Source organism: Palaemon carinicauda, chromosome 13 (genome assembly GCF_036898095.1).
Source record: "Palaemon carinicauda isolate YSFRI2023 chromosome 13, ASM3689809v2, whole genome shotgun sequence".
Lineage (NCBI taxonomy): Eukaryota > Metazoa > Arthropoda > Malacostraca > Decapoda > Palaemonidae > Palaemon > Palaemon carinicauda.
The window spans coordinates 3,577,514-3,583,134 of NC_090737.1; positions in this window are offsets into that span (position 1 = coordinate 3,577,514).

Consider the following 5,621-nt stretch of genomic DNA (forward strand, 5'->3'; position numbering starts at 1 on the left):
TTGAATTATTTGCCTGGATCTACAAGTAAGCACCCTACTTTCAATCAAATAACTTTGCAGGCTACAATACACACTCTTAAGGTAGTAGAGTAAGAGTTAACTCACAAGGGTATGTAGGTGGTCCTTATTGAATTATTTGCGTGGACCTACAAATAAGCACCCTTCTCTCAATCAAATAACTTTGCAGGCTACAATACACACTCTTAAGGTAGCAGAATAAGAGTTAACTCAGAAGGGTATGAAGGTGGTACACATTGAATTATTTGCCTGGACCTACAAGTAAGCACCCTTCTCTCAATCAAATAACTTTGCAGGCTACAATACATACTCTTAAGGTAGTAGAGTAAAAGTTAACTCAGAAGGGTATGTAAGTGGTCCTTATTGAATTATTTGCCTGGACCTACAAGTAGGAACCCTTCTTTCAATCAAATAACTTTGTAGGCTAAAATACACACTCTTATGGTAGCAGAATAAGAGTTAACTCAGAAGGGTATGTAGGTGGTCCTCATTGAATTATTTACCTGGACCTACAAGTAAGCACCCTTCTCTCAATCAAATAACTTTGCAGGCTACAATACATACTCTTAAGATAGCAGAGTAAGAGTTAACTCACAAGGGTATGTAGGTGGTTCTTATTGAATTATTTGCCTGAACCTACAAGTAAGCACCCTTGTTTCAATCAAATAACTTTGCAGGCTACAATACACACTCTTAAGGTAGCAGAGTAAGAGTTAACTCACAAGGGTATGTAGGTGGTCCTTATTGAATTATTTGCCTGAACCTACAAGTAAGCACCCTTGTTTCAATCAAATAACTTTGCAGGCTACAATACACACTCTTAAGGTAGCAGAGTAAGAGTTAACTCACAAGGATATGTAGGTGGTCCTCATTGAATTATTTGCCTGAACCTACAAGTAAGCACCCTTGTTTCAATCAAATAACTTTGCAGGCTACAATACACACTCTTAAGGTAGCAGAGTAAGAGTTAACTCACAAGGGTATGTAGGTGGTCCTTATTGAATTATTTGCCTGAACCTACAAGTAAGCACCCTTGTTTCAATCAAATAACTTTGCAGGCTACAATACACACTCTTAAGGTAGCAGAGTAAGAGTTAACTCACAAGGGTATGTAGGTGGTCCTCATTGAAATATTTGCCTGGACCTACAAGTAAGCACCCTTCTTTCAATCAAATAACTTTGCAGGCTACAATACACACTCTTAAGGTAGCAGAGTAAGAGTTAACTCACAAGGGTATGTAGGTGGTCCTCATTGAAATATTTGCCTGGACCTACAAGTAAGCACCCTACTTCCAATCAAATAACTTTGCAGGCTACAATACACACTCTTAAGGTAGCAGAGTAAGAGTTAACTCCCATGAGTATGTAGGTGGTCCTTATTGAATTAATTGCCTGAACCTACAAGTAAGCACCCTACTTTCAATCAAATAACTTTGCAGGCTACAATACACACTCTTAAGGTAGTAGAGTATGAGGTAACTCACAAGGGTATGTAGGTGGTCCTCATTGAAATATTTGCCTGGACCTACAAGTAAGCACCCTTCTTTCAATCAAATAACTTTGCAGGCTACAATACACACTCTTAAGGTAGTAGAGTAAGAGGTAACTCAGAAGGGTATGTAGGTGGTCCTCATTGAAATATTTGCCTGGACCTACAAGTAAGCACCCTACTTTCAATCAAATAACTTTGCAGGCTACAATACACACTCTTAAGGTGGTAGAGTAAGAGGTAACTCACAAGGGATGTAGGTGGTCCTCATTGAAATATTTGCCTGGACCTACAAGTAAGCACCTTTCTTTCAATCAAATAACTTTGCAGGCTAAAATACACACTCTCAAGGTAGCAGAGTAAGAGTTAACTCACAAGGGTATGTAGGTGGTCCTCATTGAAATATTTGCCTGGACCTACAAGTAAGCACCCTTATCTTAATTAGATAACTTTTAAAGCTACAACACACTCTCTTAAGGTAGCAGAATAAGAACTAATTCACAAGGGTATGATGTAGACTTAGGAAAAGAAAGTAAACATGATGTAGGCCAAAAATTCAAGACAAAACAAGCAAGCCATCCCTCTCCTTAGTAACCTTAGTTCAATAATCAGTTCTTGTTTTTCAATGTTTCATAATTCATTAATTTCTTATTCATTACATTTAATATACATTTTACAATGATGTTTAATAAATATTTTATTCTATTTTATTGGCAAGAGAGATGTTTATCTTTTAAGAGAAATTCTTTTAGTATATCCCCTCTCTTAAAAGCATATTCTAGAGTCCTTCCAGTCCCTAACTTCATAAAGATGAACAATTTGACAGAATTCTTTTTAGAAAATTTGAGTAAGATGTGTAATAAGAACAGGTGCTCTACTTTTCTCATTTTATTTACAATTATGATAAAATCTGAGATGCAAAAAAAAATGCCCTTTTCATTAGTTTTTTTCAATTAACATTTTTGCAAAATGCCGTCTTTATCCATAGTTAAGTTTTTGGTTTCTAACTTCTTCGTCTTTTACTTCTCATCCTTTTGGTTTCTTTCCCCTAAACTCCGTCCCTTTTTCTGCCCCTCGCTATGAACTAAATCTTTAAGGGCAGTCCTATGAGGGTCAAGATATGCGACTGTGCTCTGGTTCGATTTCTTTTTAATACTGTTGATAGCACACATATGTATCTATTGTGTAAGGAAGATTTTGAGCATGGTATGCTCTGGGTACAAATGGAAAACCTCTTTCAACAAGCTATGTCCCTCCAACAGGAAACGCCAGACAAAGGTCGTCGTGAGGACATCCAATCAAGATGGAGGTATTTCACGATACCTATATTTTCATTAAAGATTATATTTCATCCTCATAATGAAATATGACTATCAAGTGTAAGAACAATTCTGACATTGTTTCTCTCAAAGTATGAAGCAATGGTGGACCTGAAAACTGCTACTAAAATCAGTTGCAAAAGATATATATGATTAGTACATAAATCTCTTCCTCTACCTTAAAACAATTGCAAACGTTTCCTTCATAAATACCAAAATGCAGAAGGGATATTTTTTCTACCTTGCTTATAGATATCATGTTCATTCTGGCAGCTCGATCTATTTCGTCTAATCCAAGTTTAGTCTTTCTTATATGGTTTTTCTTTAAGGGCTGTTTCTTTTTTTTATCCCTATCCCGTAGGGGAACCCTACTCTCTACAGGACCTACAAGATCAGTATATCGTATACCTTCTTAGGTATTTTGCCTATCCATATCACATTGCAAAACTGGTGTTTACCGAAGCACTTAAAGGACTAAAACTAAAAAGTCTTCCGTTTCTTTTTGTGCGAAATGTTTCTCGTTTATAAATGACCTATTTTGAATTGTTTTATCCCCAACAGATTGAATATTTACGTATTCAAAATCACGTTAATCTCATTGATTTTATTTTCACACATTTCTTTTTTTTTTCAGGAGCAATACGACTTGGTGCAGGAAGGGGTAGCACTCTGCCTATCAGCTTACCGCAACTATGGCAACTTCAACTAAGCAGTAAATCCTTTAGTCTACCTTCACTGATCTATTGTTGTTAGGTTACCCACTAGATTGTGACCTATTATAGTTTGGTTACATGTTACATTATAATTCAGTTACCCACTAGATTGTGACCTATTATATTTTGATTAAATATTAGATTATAATTCAGTTACCCACTAGATTGTGACCTATTATAGTTTGGTTACATGTTAGATTATAATTCAGTTACCCACTAGATTGTGACCTATTATATTTTGGTTACATTTTAGATTATAATTCAGTTACCCATTAGATTGTGACCTATTATATTTTGGTTACATTTTAGATTATAATTCAGTTACCCATTAGATTGTGACCTATTATAGTTTGGTTACATGTTAGATTATAATTCAGTTACCCATTAGATTGTGACCTATTATAGTTTGGTTACATGTTAGATTATAATTCAGTTACCCATTAGATTGTGACCTATTATAGTTTGGTTACATGTTAGATTATAATTCAGTTACCCACTAGATTGTGACCTATTATATTTTGGTTACATTTTAGATTATAATTCAGTTACCCATTAGATTGTGACCTATTATATTTTGGTTACATTTTAGATTATAATTCAGTTACCCATTAGATTGTGACCTATTATAGTTTGGTTACATGTTAGATTATAATTCAGTTACCCATTAGATTGTCACCTATTATAATTTGGTTACATGTTAGATTATAATTCAGTTACCCATTAGATTGTGACCTATTATAGTTTGGTTACCTGTTAGATTGTGACCTATTATAGTTTGGTTACCCGTTCCATTATCAATGTTGATGAGATTAGCTAGATTTCTTACGTACTACTTGATATTAATTTTCTTATCCCAACCTGTTTTTTAATATCCTACATTACATAAGACAATATCTAACTTTCGTTATGTACATTACTATGATAGTTACATAGCCTGTTCTTGGGAGGGTCAGTAGCTTTTACTCATCTTTTCAATCACTTTTTCTTTAATACTTCCCTTTTAAGTTTTTTTAAGGTTATATATATATATATATATACATATATATATATATATATATATATATATATATATATATATATATATATATATATATGTATATATATATATATATATATATATATATATATATATATATATATATCAATCATTTTGTATTTTAGGTTTATGTGTATAATGATCAGCAATGCTCAAAATCTTGATGTTAAAGCGATTGTTGACCATCTCAGTTGGTATAATTACCTGAAGAGGGAGAATCTTTTATGTAAACAGCTCTTTTATAATATTTAAAACAAGTATGGATGTTTTTCAACTTGAGGTAGAATGTATTATAATGGGCATTATTGAGTTAACTTAAGGCCTGAGACATTTATAGAAGAATATTCCTTAGTAAGAATTATTTTCGCATGCCAGTCTTCTATTAAATGTAAGATTACAGTTAAGTGTAATGTGAGTATATTTCACTGGAGAATTTACCCTTTCTGCTGAATGAATAACAACACTTCCTGAACAGTTGTTTCATCCCTCAATCAACAATGTTGAATCAAAAAAAAAATATTTATAAATTTTGTTGTAATTGAATTAGTGAATTTTATTTATTTCCATCCTAAATTAGTGTAAATGACTGTGCACTGCACCCACTTGCCAGTCTTTTAAGCATTTTCTCTTCTTTTTTATTTTTCCAAACTTCACCTGATGTTCATATATACTTCGAAATCTTGTTCGCTTCCTTACATTGATGCTCACCCCAAAAGCTGAAAGATTTCTTGTTTTCTTTCCTTTTAAAAGGCTTAATAGCTATCTGGCTAGTACAGTGGTAGCGAGTTTGCCTATCATTCGCATGGCGGCAGATGGATCCCCGCCCGGGACCGTGAGTTTAAGCTGTTTACTGGAGAGGCCACTGCTGTGGTTGGGCACCACAGTATTGGGGGTAGGGCTTGCCTGCCAGACGTTCAGGTGAGCATCTATTCTGATGAACCTGGAACTGAAACCAGACTCCTTTTAACCTTTAAGACTCTAGTATAGTATTGAGACAATTAGACGGCGTGGGTTGGCCCGCTGTCCTCTCTATCTGTCTGTGTCGA